We start from the raw sequence: 17,782 nt of genomic DNA on the forward strand, positions 1-17,782 counted from the left end.
CCTGAGGGCGGCAGACGGCTTGGAGGCCAGGGCGCTGCACAGGAAGGCCGTCCTCTGCTAGAGCCCCGTGACCCAGGGTCCCCACGTGTGCAGCCGGGCTCAGCCATGTCAGCATCCACCCTGCTGCCCAGGGAGCACCTTCCTGAAGCCGAGGGCACGACTGCCCGGTCCCGTGCTTCTGGCTGTTTTGAGAGGCCTAAGGAGTTTTGCTTTTATGTAAATATCACAGATATAATTCAAGCACAAGAACTATTCCCAGGAGGAAAAGCTGAGAGGCTGTCGGAAGATGTAAACTTGATAAAGACTAAGCTAGCCCGAGGCAGACGGGGCTCTACCAGCTCTGGACGAGGGGTGAGGATGGAACCGGGTGCTGGCTGCAGAGCTGCGTGGAAGCACGTGTGACTGAGGCCCCGGGGACGCCGCGGGCCAGGACGGCCACTGCCCACCCGGCTGCAGCCCCCAGCCCAGCACCGCTCAAGGCCACGGGCATCGGCGCTGCCAGGGGAGCCAGCACACTTCCAGAAGGCCTGGACGCAGGGACACTGGGGCGGGACCCACACAGACACGAGGCCATGGTGGGGGGGAATAAAGGCTTAGAGATGAAAATCACAGGCAGAGTCTGCCGGCTCCATTTTTAAATAACTGAAAACACGAGTCGGGCCTGAATGTGCTCATTGTTCAGCAGAGGGGTGTCCACACAGGCAGGACTGGCTGGCGGCAGCGAGGCCTTCCCACCAGAAGGAAGGGTCCCCAGGAGGGGAGGGGCCCGGGCCGCCCAGGGAGGGTGGCGTGGCCACAGGGAGAAGGGGCAGGGGAGGGGCAGGGGCACGTGGACTCAGGGGCCGATGACCCAGGGCTTGCCATGAGCCCTGCTCAGGGTTAGGGAGCGCAGGTAGGTTCTGCCTTCTGGGTTCTGAGGGGAACCCGGTGGTGCAGATAAGAGGCGTGAACACAGACGTGCCCGTGGCCCTGCAGTGCCACATCTATGCGCGAGCCCCAGGGAGTGACCCAGCCCAGGACGGCCCGGTGCTCAGACACACCCTGGGCACCACTGTTCACGAGAGCACAAAAACGGAACCAACCAAAGTCCAGAGCCGGAGGGGCGGCTGAGTGTGTGCGCACTTCTGCCTTGGTGCTAAGGGGATGCACAGCGGCTCCCACACACATGCGGGACACACACGCGGGTGCGAGGGAGGGAAGTACATAGCAGAGAGAAGGCTGTGTTTCAACGGCGAGGCCGGAGCTGGGTGCCGTTTCTTGCTGCTCTGTGGAGCCCGCCGGGGCCGACCGTGTCCCCAGGTCACAGGTGGGGAGCCCAGGCTCCAGAGCGAGCAGGACCAGGGAGTCAGTGCGGCTTCTGAGCACATGTCTCTGAGCCAAGGCGGGGCCGCTGTCCCCTGAGTATTCACACAATGGGACGCCTGCGGGCATGAAACCACAACTCTTAGACAAGGTGATTAATGGTGTGGGGAAAACTGCCTAGAATACAATGGCAAAGTTTTAAAAGCTGCAGAAAAAACGTACATAAAATTTATAATTTCAACCATGTCAACTGGATGATGACTTTCTTCCTTATAATTCTGCCTATTATCCAAATTTTCTAAAATAGGTCTGTATTAGTTTCACAGTCAGAAAACAATGGCTTTGTATTTGAGACTGTATAAAGGGCCTCTGTGTTCCCATGTCAGAGCACGCGTCCCACCCGTGTGCCCAGCAACTCCCTCCTGCTCCATAAAAACCCTGCGCGTGCAGGAGGGGCCAGAAGACCCAGCACAGGGTCACCTGTGCGTGAGTCCATCGTGCAGTTCATCATGAAGGAACGCTTCGCTTCGCTCCGAACTTTCTCTTCCTGAGCCGTCTGGGCTTACGGAGGTCAGAAGACGATCACTGTGAACGAGCTGCTTCCTCCTCATGTTTCTCCCTGGGCAGCGACCCGCACACAAGCCGGCTGAGAGGCACCGGCGGGGAGGGCTGCCCACTCTCTAGCCCCACACAGGCAGCCCGTGACCCGGGTCCAGCCAGGCCAGAGCTGCCTCCACAGGCCTGGCGTCCCAGCCCTGCTGGGACAGTCCTGCACCTTTTGCTGGGGAGACAAGCCGGAGCGCCCCCCTACCCCGAGCCCCGTTTGGCTCTCTGGCCACCGTGCGGACGTGCTGGCCCCTACCTCGCAGCAAATCCTTGTGGCAGACCCCCAGCTCAGAGGGCTCTGCCCTCTGCCCAGCCCCCAGCCCAGCCTCCAGGGCCAGAGCAAATGTTCATCCATCTTCGAGAGCAGACAGCGTCCTGCAGCTCCGCCTGGGAGGCGCCTTCTGCCGCCGAGGACAGAGCGCCCCCACACTCCGACGGCAGAGCTGCCAGCGACAGTGGCTCCGGGGGGCTTTGGGACGCTCCTTCTTCTGCTGTCACCAAACATGGCGCTCAGCAAGACCCAGGCTCAGCTCTCTTTCCTGAGGCAGCCGAGTAACAAGCCCCCGAGCGCGCGGCAGCTACTTCTGTAAACTCTGCCCCCTCCATCACACGGAGCTACCCGTGGGCGAGCCTTCAGCCCCGTACCGTGATGGCAAGTCAGCTGGGTTTTGGTGATCTCAGAGAAGGAAAAATAATATTTTAAATGCTTTAGTAGTTAAACAAATACGAGGAAGGCAGATTTTCTTCATGTTTCCTCAGCAAAAGCCACAGAACTGCCTGGCCTCGAAACCTTAAAATGCATTTAGATGAAAGGAAAAGCCCCAAAGCGCCAACCGATGCTGAGCGGAGCCCATGGGAGGCGCCGCCCTGCCCCAGCGGGCCCTGTGCGGGGCTGGGTCCAGAGACCTGCGGGGGAGGACGGGCAGACCAATGATGCTCATCAGACATTCGGAGAAATAACACGGGCAAAGACAAACCCGGGAGAAGCCCCTCCTTCATAATGGAAACCAACCGACACTCCGCTCCCTGAAGTCGCTGCTGGACCGACATCTCCGGGAGCCGGGCACTCCTGAGCCGGGCAGGGACGGAATTCCTGGCCCCAGAGTTTTCCTGTTTTAAATCCCTCCGTAAACACCGTTTCCAGGAAGGGTGGCACAAAGGCTCGGTTGCCCGCCAGGTGGCTGCTGTGAGAGGCACGAGACCGTCTCTGAGCACACAGCGCCGGCTCATGTCGACGTTTCCTAGAAGGTGAATTACGAAATCACAGATAGAAGGTATTTAAGGCTCTGGAGAGATTTTCCACAATCAGTCCCCAGAAAGGCTGGGCCAAGCCCACTTTCTAGTAACTCCTGCTGAATGGACCGTGGTCCCTGCCGCCCTGAAGGTGTCTAAGGCTTAGATGCCCGAGGGGCCGTGTCCATCCTGCAGGGACAGGAGACAAGGCTGCTGGCCGGCACCGGGGCCACCAGGGAAGGACCAGGGAGGCAAGGGGGGGCCCCGCGGGGCTGGGAGCGGCTGCCACCCCAGCCCCGCCGGCCTCGAGGAGAAACCTTCTTCCTTTAGAGAAAGGGCGTCCCTGTGACGCCCTCCTTGCAGGGAGGCCGCCTGCCTGCAGGAGAGCCCCTCGTCTACACCCAGGAGAGGGCCTGGACAACAGGTGGGCAAGGCTGGAAGGATGGCTCCCGGGTGGCCCCAGCAGAGAGGAGCTGCAGGCAGCCTGCCCTGCTCTGCGGCTGAAATGTACAAGGACGCTTGGAAATCATCAATTAGATGTGATTCTGTGGAATAATAATGCCAAAGGTTGGGGTGGAACGCATTAGCTATGCATTCCAAATACCTGATCCCCGGCCTGGCCTGCAAGGCAGATACTCTCCCATCCAGTACAAAGGGTCAACACGGCACCGCACCAAGCTTCCGCCCGGGGCCACGTGGTAGCTCACCAGGGACCCAAGGGCCGCACTTGACTGGCATAAAACACAGCCGAGCAGAGCCCCTTTCATCTGCCCCACGCCACGGGGCCCCGAGGCGGCCGCGGCCTCGCCCCACCACGCCCCACGCCACCCTGCTCCTGCCCCGCCGCCACGTGGAAGGCGGTCAACGGTGCCCAGCGTCCGCTTCCTACCCCAGGCGCCCCCTCCCTGTCTCCTGGCCCTGCCTCAGCGCTCGAACCCAGGACCAGACAGCACATCACACACTCGAACAGCTGCAGCCACAGAGCCAGGAGACCACAAGTGCCGGCGAGGCTGTGGGAACGCCAGGCCCCCATGCCGCTGCAGAGAACACGGGGGGCCCTCAGAAAGCAGGCGCAGAGTCTGCCGGCTGGGGGGGCCCTCAGAAAGCAAGGGCAGAATCTGCCGGCTGGGGGGGGCCCTCAGAAAGAAAGGGCAGAATCTGACAGCTGGGGGGGGCCCTCAGAAAGCAGGCGCAGAGTCTGACAGCTGGGGCGGGGGTCCTCAGAAAGAAGGTGCAGAGTCTGACAGCTGGGGCAAGGGTCCTCAGAAAGCAGGTGCAGAGTCTGACGGCTAGGGGGTCCTCAGAAAGCAGGCGCAGAGTCTGACGGCTGGGGGGGCCTCAGAAAGCAGGCGCAGAGTCTGACGGCTGGGGGGGGCCTTCAGAAAGCAGAGGCAGAGTCTGACGGCTGGGGGGGGCCTTCAGAAAGCAGGCGCAGAGTCTGCCGGCTGGGGGGGCCCTCAGAAAGCAGGCGCAGAGTCTGATGGCTGGGGGGGGCCCTCAGAAAGCAGGCGCAGAGTCTGACGGCTGGGGGGGCCCTCAGAAAGCAGGCGCAGAGTCTGACGGCTGGGGGGGCCCTCAGAAAGCAGGCGCAGAGTCTGACGGCTGGGGGGGCCCTCAGAAAGCAGGCGCAGAGTCTGATGGCTGCGGGGAGCCCTCAGAAAGCAGGCGCAGAGTCTGACAGCTGGGGCGGGGGTCCTCAGAAAGCAGGCGCAGAGTCTGACGGCTGGGGGGGCCCTCAGAAAGCAAGCGCAGAGTCTGACGGCTGGGGGGGCCCTCAGAAAGCAGGCGCAGAGTCTGACGGCTGGGGGGGCCCTCAGAAAGCAGGCGCAGAGTCTGACGGCTGGGGGGGCCCTCAGAAAGCAGGCGCAGAGTCTGACGGCTGGGGGGGCCCTCAGAAAGCAGGCGCAGAGTCTGACGGCTGGGGCAGGGGTCCTCAGAAAGCAGGCGCAGAGTCTGACGGCTGGGGCAGGGGTCCTCAGAAAGCAGGCGCAGAGTATGACGGCTGGGGGGGCCCTCAGAAAGCAGGCGCAGAGTCTGATGGCTGCAGGGAGCCCTCAGAAAAGCAGGTGCAGAGTCTGACGGCTGGGGCAGGGGTCCTCAGAAAGCAGGCGCAGAGTCTGACAGCTGGGGGGGCCCTCAGAAAGCAGGCGCAGAGTATGACGGCTGGGGGGCCCTCGGAAATCAGGCGCAGAGTCTGACGGCTGGGGGGGCCCTCAGAAAGCAGGCGCAGAGTCTGACCCAGCAGTGCCTCTCCTAGGTATAAACCCAAGAGAGCAAAAACATACATCCACACAAACACCTGAACACAAATGTCCACGATGACTCATAACCGTTGAAAAATGAAAACCACCCACATGTTCCTCAGATGATGAACACACAAAACGTTTCCTATGCAAACTATGGGATGTTATCTGGCCACAAAAAGAAATGAAGTAAGACTCCTGCTGCAAGGTGGACAAGCCCCTAAAACACTCTGCTCAGCAAAACAAGCAGACACAAAGGGCCATGTATTACACGGGATTCCATTTATACAGAATGTCCAGCAGAGGTACCTCCAGAGACACAAAAAAGATTGTATTGAGCAGCTGCGAAGGCAAAGGGGGGGGGATGGGACTGACCGTGCTGGGCTGGGGTCTCCTTCTTGGGGGGGGGATGGGACTGACTGCTGGGCTGGGGTCTCCTTCTTGGGGGGGGGATGGGACTGACCGTGCTGGGCTGGGATCTCCTTCTTGGGGGGGGATGGGACTGACCGTGCTGGGCTGGGGTCTCCTTCTTGGGGGGGGGATGGGACTGACCGTGCTGGGCTGGGGTCTCCTTCTTGGGGGGGGGATGGGACTGACTGCTGGGCTGGGGTCTCCTTCTTGGGGGGGGGATGGGACTGACCGTGCTGGGCTGGGGTCTCCTTCTTGGGGGGGGGATGGGACTGACCGTGCTGGGCTGGGGTCTCCTTCTGGGGGGGGGATGGGACTGACCGTGCTGGGCTGGGGTCTCCTGGGGGGGGATGGGACTGACCATGCTGGGCTGGGGTCTCCTGGGGGGGGATGGGACTGACTGTGCTGGGCTGGGGTCTCCTTCTGGGGGGGGATGGGACTGACCGTGCTGGGCTGGAGTCTCCTTCTGGGGGGTAGACCATGCTGACGGTGGTTGTGCTGACGCTCACACGATTCTGTGGATACCAAACACCCCTGAATCGATACTTTACATGGCTGAATTTTATGGTATAGGGATTAAATCTCAATAAAGCTGTTATAAAAACAGTTTTCAAAAATATATACTTATCATACAAAGGAATGTTCTATTACAAATTAAAAATGTCTACCTTGTATCATTAAGTAAAAAGGAGTTACTTATGAAGTACTTCAATTACCAGATTATGAATACATTTTTAAAAATTACCCAAAGAAAGGTAATTCTACACAAATAAAAATATACCATACATCATGTAGTGACATAGCAGGGATGGGGCATTACCTGTATTCATACTAAACGGGAAAAAATAAAAAGTTTATAAGTAAAGGTTCATAAATAACTTTTATAAAAAGTTATTCATAGCCTCAGTCAGTTCAGATCAGCTTACATCCAAACTCCCAAAAAGACACTGGACTTTTAGAGGTTGTGGAATTTTAGAATCACATGTCAGATACGGTGGATCCGCCTTGTACAGGACACAGCCACAGCGGCTCACCCGTCCTTTAGACCTCACGGTGCAACCAGGCTTCTCAGAGGAGAGTGAGGCAGCACAGACCACACGCTCCCCAGTGTCACAGAAACACGCAGTGAGTTCCACACAAGTAACTCTGTAAGAGACGAGGAAAACAAACAGCCTGTCCTAAGCACGGTCCAACACGACGTCGCCGCTAACAACCCTGACAAAGACCAAGCAATACCACGGGGAGATCGTGCTTTAAGTCAGAGCAAAACACAAAACTACAGAGATGGTTGTAAATAAATACATCCTGGCACATACAGGTGCGTGTTTACGTACTCAACCTATGCTTTGAAAACCTGGAGAATATACAGATAACGGAGCGTTACTCAGCATCAAAAGGAAGGAAATTTTGACACAACTGCAGCGTGGATGAGGCCTGAGGACACAGAGCTCAGTGGGACGAGCCTGTCAGCAAGGCTGTGTCTACAGCTCCTGGAGGCCTCTGCTTCCGGGAGGTCCCGAGAGGGGTTGGGGCACAGAGACCCCCGACGCTGGAAGCACCCCCGACGCCGGAAGCGCCCCCGCCCCGTCCCCGCCCAGCCTCCACCCGGCGCTGCCACGGGCAGTGGCACAGGAACCAACTTCAGGTGGGGTCAGAAGCTCAAATTCCTCTCCCGGAGATTTACGAACTGGCCGGGTAAGAAGGAAACAGCCAGCAGCTGAGGGCGGACCTGCTCCGTGCCGAGCCCAGTGGGGGTGCTCACGACACGCGAGGGGTGAAGTGCTGCCTCCCTGGTTTACAGACGTGGAAACAGGTGGCGGGAGATGGGGTGTCTGTCCCAGGTCACGTTCCTAGGAAGCCAAACTCCAGGAGCTTTCCTTGGTCCTCGGGAAGACGTGACCGTCTCCGGAACGCACGTGTGCGCACAGGGCTGCAGTGCGCCAGTGGCAGAATGCGGAGTGGACACCAGACAGCAGGCCACTCTGGCTGCATCCACGGGAGCCCGGCACAGCCCAGCGGCTGAGCCCGTGGGCTCCAGGGCGGCAGTGTGACGTCGAGGTCCAGGCCACTGCTATTAGAGGTCGGCCCTCTGCAGGGACCTCGCTGAAGTCACTCAGAAGGATGGGGCTGGGGCTTTATTGGGACCAGGTGAGACAACAGAGGTCAGGCCAGAGGGGTGATGGCAGTGCCGACTGACAGCGGGAGGTGCGGGCTAGAGCGTCGCCCCTGTTTTCTTACAGCAGCCTCACGGGGAGGGTTATGAGCCCCATTTTCACTTGTGACCAGCTGAAGCTCAGAAAGGTTAAGCAGTAGCCTGAGGCCCCTGAGCGAGGCATAAAGCAGTGGACCCAGAATTCAAGCTTGGGTCAGTGGGATTCCAAAGAGATGACAGAGCACACACAGGGTAAGTGGAAAGAAGGCCTTTTGCTGTTCCTTCCATCAGCCACTCACCAGAGACACAGCCCTAGAGGCCAGCCGGGGCAGCAGAAGGACAGGAGGGTGTGGGGGGGTTGCCACCAGGCAGGACTGCCTCAGGACTGCACCCCGGGACCCATGTGCAGAGACAGAGGACACCCCAATTCCACACCCCAGGACCCGCGTGCACAGAGGCAGAGGACACCCCAATTCCAGCACCCCAGGACCCACGTGCACAGAGGCAGAGGACACCCCCGATTCCACACCCAGGGACCCATGTGCACAAGGCAGAGGACACCCCCGATTCCAAACCCAGGGACCCATGTGCACAGAGGACACCCCGATTCCACACCCGGGACCCATGTGCACAAAGCAGAGGACACCCCCGATTCCACGTGGGATAGTGAGCAGCGTCACCCCAGGGCAGCTCCCAGACATGAGGCCGGAAGACATCCTGCTCCTGTGTCTTCCAGTCCCCTGTGCTTCCCACCACGGGCGGGAGGCGCCTCAAGGAAAACAGAGCACTTTTCATAAAACCTCTGGATCAGTCACTTTCCCACTATACAGTGTGGGGCACCCTCTGAGTCATCTCTTCTTCATTTATTAAAAAGCAACAACAAACACAAAACAAACTTTCCTCTCAGAAATCTTGCAGGGATCATTGCGGACCACGTAGTGGAGCAGGGACTCAGCCGCAGCTTTGTGACCGTCAGCCGCCGTCTGCAAACTCAACCCGGGGACTTCCTTCACTGGGCAGAACAAACCAGAAAGGACTTGACAACGCCAGCCCTGCAGTGCTCACGGCCACATCTCATTCCTTGGACCTTCCCGAGGGTGCGGAGCCCACCCCCTCCCCGAGCCGGGTCGGGGTCCACGGGACAGGCCGTGCCGGGCCAGCACACTCCTCCAAGACCTGTCAGAGGAGAGACGCTTCCCACCCGTATCGCAATCTCACTAGATGCCACCAAGTTCTACTTCCATTTTACATCAAGGCTCTTGTTTTGCTTTCTGCGTGTGTTCTGTTTTCCCTTAAAACTGAAATCAGGCTGGAGGCTTGCAGGAGGATCCCTTGGGAACCAAGGACCATGGCTGAAAACATAGCAGAGTGCTCAGAAAGCGTGCCGTCTGCCAAGTGCATGTGATCTGCTGGGAGGAATGTCGGCTGGAACGTGAGTCTTGGTGGAGGGCGGCAGACAAACGGGCAGACTCAGAGTGCGCTCCGCACGGCTGGGGCGTGGGGCTGCAACAATGACCACCATCGTCGCCAGCATTGTATCCTTCATCTGCAGAAGCAGGGCTTGGAGGGAACCCTGCGGCCCGGTGCCAGGGAGGGGCCGCCACCCACGTGCGCCCGGAACGAGTCCCCGCGTCTCCCGCGAAGGACGTGGGGGGCCATGTCCTCAAGTGCCCCGACATGGCTGGGGCTGCACGCTTTGAGGGGAGCTCAGGCCCTGGAAAGGGAAGAATAACAGCAGACGGTGAGGCTGGAGCTTCCAGAAGGAGAGGGTCTCCACAGAAAACACAGACCTGAAGGCCGTCACCACCCTGGGAGCCATTCTGCTCTTCATTTTGCTTTAGTCACTGATGACGACTTTGAAAGACTGAAGTGTCCTGCTGTACCAGGCCTCCCGCCTTCAAAAATCAGGCCGTGATATGGAGCGGTGACCCGCCAGCTCCCCGAGCTGCGGCGGCGCCCCCAGCTCCGGCCCATCACAGGCCGCCCGGTTAGGCGGCATTTCCCGCTCGTGGGGCCAGGGGCGGGGTTGCCCGGCCACCCGCCATGTCGGCTCCCCGGGGCACACGCGCCTCCTCACCCCTCTGCAAGGCTTCGCTTTCCCGCTCTAAAGACAGGGGACTAGACGAGGGACGCCTGACCCCGGACTGCACAGCCTCGTGTGCAAGGCCCAGTGTCCCTGAGAAACACACGTCGTGCCGGCTGGGAGGCGGGTGTGAGGGGCTGCCTTGGACAGGGGCCGGGGCTGATCCGGGAAGTAGCCAGGCCATCAGGCTCGGGAAACCACGGCGGCTGAGGGCGCCGGGCCAAGGGAGGGGACGCAGAGGCAGGATCCTCCCCAGGCTCGTCCTCACACTCAGCCTCATGGGACGAAGCAAGTTCAGGTGCTCGGATCACCTCGGTTTTTTTATAACAAAGAAAATGAAGCTTTCTCTCAACCTATATGAGCAAAACCAAAACAATAACACCCCCCCCGCCCCCGCCCCCTCGGGCTTCCTCTATGCTACGTATCATGCAGATAAGAGAGCAATTTTTTCCCCATTTAATGCAATTATTCCATCGTGTGCATTTTACTGGTTAAAATCTGCAATTTGAAGTCGTCACTCTCAGACGGGAACCTCAAACAACAGGTTTTATCTACCTCCTGAAAAGTATGGATCATGGGGAAGGAGTTTTTTTGCCCTGATAAGACAGTAATCCCCTACCTTGCTGACTCAAATGAGCTTGCATATTAATTTGCTTCAGACACCTCCAGTCCTTGCTGAAGTGGCTAAACTGTGGGCCAAATTCAATAATCCAGCACCCTCCCATTCAATGCCTCACCAAGATAAGTTTGCATGTTTAATTTAGAGGTACCGATCGCTTTTCAATGAAGTGCTAACGCCAGCCAGCCCCGCTGCCGCGGCCCAGGGCTCTGACAGGCTCACTGCAGACTCCAATCTAAACACTTCGGACGACGAGGTGCACAGCCCACGTCTCTTCCGAGTGGTGTCTGTTCGTCCAAATCACCGAACTCAGAAACATGCCCTGCTAGGTTCATTTCCCTCACGTACAGGCAAGGAGATCGAGCTTCAGATACGCAAATATTATCTGGGCCAATTGTATCTGATTAGCAAGAAATACTCAGTCCTCCGGCCAATGTGAATGCCCAGCTACTCAGCTGAACTGACCTAAGGCATTTTTTCCTTTCTCTTCGGCAACTGTGTTCCATGTTTGACCCCTCAAATTTATTTTAAGTAGTTTTGCAAACAGCTTCCTCCCCCTCCTCCCCCGTGCTGCCGGCATCTCACGTTTCTTGAGCACAGAACATGTTTTGTTCACCCTGGAAAGTGGTACTTGGGGAAACGGAGAGACCGCCTCGGTCAGGTCGGAATCAGAAATAGGCCCCATTCATCCCAGAGGCTCAAATGGGACTGGGGGCTTCCTTTCCTTTCACGGGAACAAGTCGGTATGAACACTGGCGTCCCCCAAAACTGGGATTCACGGCTGCCCTTCCAGGCTGTGAAAGCAAGTCTCCCTCCCGGCCGCGAGGTGCAGATGCTTGCAAACCCAGGCACACTCCCTGCGCAGCTTCTCGTGCGCTGGGCCAAAACGCACAGCGGCATCTTCTCTCACGGAGACCCACACTGGTTCAGCAGGAGTTTTTACGGGAAAATAACAATTCCAGTAACAATAGCAGGGGTTGGGAGTTTCAACCGAAGAAGGCAGAGCTATCGGTGAGAAGCAGTTTCTGGACCTGGTAAAGAAAGGAGGTCTGGGAGCCTCATAGGAGAGGAGCGGGAGGCCAGGCTAACCCGGCTCGGGTCCTGGGCTTCTGCGATCGCAGATGTTCCTCGGGAAAGACTCTGGAAAGCTGCACAGTGAGTGAGCTTCACAGGAAAAGAAAGGTGTGTCTCTGAACCTGAAGTCTGTGTGCCACCTCTACCAACATGCCAGCCCCCCGAATGCACCTACCTCCAGACAGACACATGCAGAGACATCACCGTTAAGCTAGCTTGAGTCTGAATGCAGCCGGGGTACCGCGGTTACGGCTTAGAGAATGTTCGCCCCACGGCCTGTCTGGGTGCTGCTGACTTCCTGTGAAGAATTGTCTTCAGAAGCTGAATTTTTCGTGCTTCTCAGCCCCCAAATATAAGTTACTTATGGAGACTGCTTCCAGTTTCACTTCATGTGCTGAAAATATCACGGGGAAAAAGTGTTTAAAAGGTTCACTTGTGGGAAAAGAAGACAGTTTTCATACTTCTCATTAGCCCAAGAGACTCTCCTTTAAAACAGCCTCAGAGTCCAGTCCCTCTGTAACAAAGCCCTCAAGGTCCGAGTCATGCCTGGTCCCTGCGGACCCCGGCTCAGCACTATGTTCTGGGCGCACCATGCTGGGCCTGGGGTGTCCAGGCACACATCGACCCCTCCTGAGCCCGAAATCTGCTCTCAAGGGCCACGCGTCTGTGGACAGCACCTCTGGAGACCCGGACACTGACCATTTACACAAAGAACGTCTACGCACGGCTCACGGGGTGACACCTCCAAACAAACCCCGGAGGTGCCACGGGCCCTCTCTCCTCTGGACGCGTCACCCGCCTCCTCGCAAATCAACCTTCCTGTTTATAAACACCAACTGGAGCCTGCTTCTCGGAGACACAAACCTCTAGACTGTAACGCCCCCCGTGGGCTCAGCCCCCTGCACCACAGTGAAAGCGGGCAGGTCTGTAAGTTCGCTGCACTGAGACTGGCTGCCCGTGGGTCTCCCCGCGTCTCTAAACGGAGGTGTCATCTGCTCAGCCAGACAGACAAAGCTTCCAGAAATGTCACTCATGCAAACCTGGGGGAAACGGAAACTCAGCAAGGCCATTTAAAAGCCTCATAAAGGGTTAATGTTTGTCAGTTAGGAAACTTCAAAATACATCAACATTATGTATTATATTTGACATACCGGGAAACATACACTCCCCCAAATAAAAGTAAACTTGGGGGGAAATTGTTTCCCCAACTGAAAGAAAGGCACCCCATCCAGTCTTTGGAAAAACCTGAATTTTCTGAATTTTTCCCCAGGTGTACCCACAGGCTGAGCTCAAGTTTCAAGCACATTAGGCTCTGTCCTGGTACTAAAATCAGGAGTGAACGAAAAGAGCTTTCCAAGGCTCAGTCACGTGAACTCACCTACGAACCTCCCGCGACACGGAACTGATGGTCCAGGGGTTCGTTCACACAACAGAAGGAACCAGAGCGTTTCAGGGAAGCCCACGTTCACGGCCATAGAGACGGGACCCGTTGCCGGGGGAGCAATGCTCACAAGCAGCAGCGTTTACTGAAAGCTCGTCTTGCACCAGGCTCGTTTCTTCTCACCCTTAGGACGACTCGTTCCTACTTTGCCGACCGGAAGTCCAGGCCCCGGGAAGTCGGGGAATCTGTCCAAGGTCACACGGCTAACGGCTCAAATTCAGCTTCTCAGACTCGAAACCTCAAGGTTTTTAAGCTGTTCCGCGTTTCCACTTATGCAGTTGTGTGCTGTTATGTTCTGTGTACTTTTGCTGGAATATGGATGCCCAGATCACTTTAAGGAAAGCTTGTTCCCCATCACGTATTTTGGGTCCGCTCACATTCAGCACAGACAGGCACCTCTCAGTGTACACACACAGAACAAGCTAGGGCCTCCGGCAGCCCGGCCTCCCCTGGCACACAAAACACGCTAATTTCTAACAAACGTCCATGTCTCTCCCTGCTTTCCGGCCCTCTTCGCCGCTGCGGGCCCTTCCTCCTCCCAGTTCCAACTGCCTCGCAGTTTTATAGCCAGATCCACGTAACGAAGCACTTGGACTTCAAGTGTGTCAATTCAGTTTCTCCAGTGACATCACGGCCGATGTCAAGGTAGAGCCGACAATCTTACATTCCCACCATGTCAGATGCCATCCATCCCGCCTTTCTTTCCCACCAGATACAAGGAGACTTCTGATGAATGGTTTATTTTTACATGAACTGTCTTTTAAAAATTAAAACATCACATCACACTCAGCTGTGCTCCTAATACCTAGCGCCACTTACTGAGACCTTGTAGGTTGCAGAGAACTCTGTCGGTCTGAGTCGTGCACTGAGATAAGGGCCACAGCTTATGCGGTAGAGCCTGACAAAGCCCGCACCGTGACTCCTCAGTTTGAAGACGAGGAAACGGAGGCTACGAGCAGCCACTGCCCCCCAAAGGGTTCCCACTTGGACCCTGTCCCCTCACCCGGGCTGTGCAATGGTGTGAATGGGAGGCGGCACTGGACTTTACGGCCCCCCAAGACAACCAGCGCCTGCCAGCCTCCGCCTGGCCTGCGACCCCAGGCTCCCGGGACCCAGCAGTCAGCCCCCAGCTTTCTGTCCATGTCCATTCCCCCCACCAAGCCCTGGCCGCACGGCAAGGGACGGCAGCCTCCCCACGACAGGGAGCCTCCTCGCGAGACCCAAGACCAGCCCCGGGGCCAGTTCCGGCCACCCTGCTGCAAACGCACACGAGGTGCTGACCAGGAGACCAGAGACCGCCAAAGAGGAAACACTCCAGCATCAGCGCATCTCCAGTATTAGACGCTGTCCCAGGCCAGAACCTGAGCCCGACTTGGGGAGAAGGAGGGTTTTGTTGCAGTTTGAGTAGGAAGCAGGGGGAGGGAAAAAGAGAAAGAGAAAGAAAGTCAGCCGATGATGCCATTAGACCCGGGTGGGGGGGGCAGCTCTGTCCTGCATCCTGTGGAACCGCCAAGCAAAACAATGAATCTATTTTCCCTCCCCTTCTCTGCCTGAAAAAATGCAAGAATTTCGCTTCCTTCTTTGAAACATAGCTCTTGCATAATTTCAGAGCTCGCCCGGCTGTCTGAAGTGCTGAGGGAAGGGGGTGCTCGACTCTCTCAAGCTCTCAGAGGGGGGCGTCCCGTGCAGACCCTCAATGCTGGTCTGCACGCTCCCGGCAGGGAGGGCACCAGGCCAGAGCTGACCGTATCACAGCTGCCACTGGGATCCTAACGGCAAGTCCCATAAAAGAGCCATCATTCCTTTCTGCAGTGTGTAAAGAGACGAGGGTTCAGAAAAGTCAAATGCCCAGTCACACAACAAGCTAGCACAAGAGCCAAAATCCCCTTTCGGTCCTGGTGGCTGCAGGGCCCAGCCTGGCAGCCTCTGCCCCTGGGGAAGGTCAGCCGCGGACCACCTGGAGGACACGCAAAGGACCCAAGGTGACCGTGTCTGCAAACCAGCAAGTCTTACTGGCTCCAAAGCTGGGCATCCTCAGGGCTGAGCCGACTTCACTAAGGGAGGCGAGACGGCCCCCGAGCACACAGGGTGCATGGAGGAGGAAGACGTGCTGGGAACCTGGTCAGGGATGTCCGCTCCGTCCTCAGCCCTCCAGGCCCATGAGGGTTCAGAGCAGCCTCCCCCAGGGCAGCCCCCAGGCGTGTGGGCAGACCCCAGGAAATGGGGGGGGGCTCGGAGGGCAGAGGCCAGAGCAGGCATCTCCTCCAGGCCGCAGGAAGCCTTTCCCAGCCTCCTCCTAGTTCCCGGGTCCACGAAGCCCCTCACCCACCCGAGAGGCACAGGCAGGCCCCGCGCCCTCTCACACAGGGGCACACAGCCCTGCTCTCTGCTCCTGGGCCACGCTTCAGCACGTCCCCTCCACCCGTGGCTGCCTCCCGGTACTGCGGGGTATTGGGAATCAGCTCCAGAGGCAGGAGTGCAGAAGCAGCCTGTGTTTTGAAGGGCGGATCATAATTCAGGTTGGAAGCTGACACTAATCACTTGATGTTCACTTGAAAAGACCAGATAGGCTGTGCAGGAACATTTCAGCAGGGGCACCGATAAGGAGAGGGAAATAAAAATTATTGGTATTTACTCGGGCTGCAATGCTAGAGGAAGGACTTCTTTTAAAAGGAAGTACTTCAGAATGGCTATTCAATCTGAATTTTCCAGATAGCACGGGGAATCTGTGCTCACAGAAAGCTCCCTATCTGCCATCGCACGTCTGCGGGGCACCGCTCACGTCCTCCACGGCAGGAACTCTCACTCCGTGTTGCTCCGTTACGAGCTGACAGTGACCTGAAGCACACATGGCATTCAAGAATTTGCCTGGAAATTACTCCCAAGGAACGTCTGTACCATTCCCTGCTCGCCACTCCTGCCTCGGGCACCAAAGATGGAAGCCAGCTCAGGATCCCAGGCGGAAGCAGCTTTCCGTCCCCCTCACAAACCAGGCTCCCTCGGAAGTGGAGGGTTCCGGCGTTTTTCACAAATTGTGTTCCTGGGGCAACATGGCAGGAGGCTCTTTTGAAAGCCTCAGCTCAGGCTCCCTGCTAAGAAAAGCCAGAAGAGGGGCTTCACAGGGATACGAGCAAGAAGCCCACCCAAGGCTCCCGAGCAGGGCGGTCACAGTCAGATTCTGTGTCAGACACCGCTGATCTACGGACGACCCCGAGGGGACAGGCGTGCTCACACACCCACTGTGCACGCCTCGTCTGTCCTGTGGACACAGTCACCTTGGAAGACGGACGCTGTAACTAGAAAAGGTGAAAAGAGGGGACTCATACAGGCCAAGCCTGGGAACCCAACTTTCCTCCCGATGGCTCTCAGAGGCTCCACCTAGACCCCCACCCCCGGCCACAGGCACGCAGAGGGGCCTGCGACAGAGAACCCGCAGCCGCCCCCGTCTGAGCCTCTGGCCTCACATCCAGCACCCCCAGCCGTTGGCTTCCTGTAGCGGGGCAGAGGGTCGACGTCATCACAGCCTCTCCAACCACGTGCCGGCAGTTCTGCAGCCCATCCTCTGATGCACCCAGTGGAGCAAGCGGGGTGACCACCCGCGGGCCAGGGGCGCAGCCGGCGGCGGCGGCGGGGCGGGAGGTGGCCTTGCACTGGACAGCCCGGAGCCGGGGCGGGCCACACCTGGGCTCCACCCACTTCCTGGGGGGGCTTGGCTGTCCCCTCCCAGAGGCACCTGAAGGCTGCACTTCCAGTCTGAGGGGAACAAAGAGGCTGTGAAACCCTGAATGTGGGGGGCGGGCGGGGTCAGGAGGACTGGGCACCAAGACGTGTCTTCCAGACTTGAAGGCCGCTCCGGGAAACATCGCCGAGGAGCTGGAAACAGGCAAATCCTTGTACAGGAGCAGACGTGGCCAACCGAGTTCAGCCAGAACCGTGACCCTGGGGAGGCAGGCAGATCACCTCTTTTTTCTCCTGGAAAGTCCCTGCATTGGCTAATACCACAAACTTGCAGAAAAAAAGAAAACCAAGTGAAGAGGGCTGACAACTGAGTCCACATCTTCAAATGCTTTAAAAGTTAAGCCCGATAATCTTTACACTGACGTGAAAGGGGCGGCATATACATTTGACCCCTTGCTTCAAACAGAAACCCTCCCATATGGCTTTTAATTGGAAGGCGGTTGTTTTGCTTTCGCAACACTCTTTAACCTCTGCCATTGTACGTACAAAGCTGCAAACCATATTTCCATTGATTAAAAAAAAAATGAAAAATAAACGTTGAAAGAAACAATATTTTTCTTTTTAAGGAAAAAAAAAAAAGACAGCAAGCAGCTATTTTCTGGAGGGGTCAGCGCTTAAAGGCATACATGGGAAGCCACCCTGGCTGCGGCTTACGGTTTGTTTTGTCTCGGAAAAGCCCGAGGTCGTTCTAACTCCGCTGACCTGTTACCCCACACGGATGTCTCCACCCAGGACCGCAAGCAAACACTGCCCTCTTGTGCACCGAACAGGCCCGAGTCGGCAGGGAGATGGGGACGCCTCCGCCCAGCGCTGCCTCTCAGGCCCGGACGGCTGTCAGGAAAGGGTGACACACACGTGTCACCAGGGAGCTTGCTCCAGTGTC

The 17,782-nt window shown here is 57.5% G+C and overlaps 1 protein-coding gene and 1 long non-coding RNA gene across 4 annotated transcripts in view; both read right to left on the reverse strand.

The window, feature by feature from the left end:
• The window catches only part of EEFSEC (eukaryotic elongation factor, selenocysteine-tRNA specific), a 111,764-nt gene that overhangs the window by 82,951 nt on the left and 11,031 nt on the right, over positions 1-17,782 (reverse strand). The window lies entirely within an intron of this gene.
• On the reverse strand, positions 8,790-17,100 carry LOC145520343 (uncharacterized). The gene is made up of 3 exons (XR_014064420.1): positions 13,099-17,100; positions 11,896-12,114; positions 8,790-9,658 (listed from the first exon to the last, which is right to left on the reverse strand). It is a non-coding gene; the product is annotated as an uncharacterized LOC145520343 (long non-coding RNA).

The sequence above is a fragment of the Giraffa tippelskirchi genome, chromosome 9 (assembly GCF_054371585.1).
Source record: "Giraffa tippelskirchi isolate mGirTip1 chromosome 9, T2T-mGirTip1v1.2.pri, whole genome shotgun sequence".
Taxonomy (NCBI): domain Eukaryota; kingdom Metazoa; phylum Chordata; class Mammalia; order Artiodactyla; family Giraffidae; genus Giraffa; species Giraffa tippelskirchi.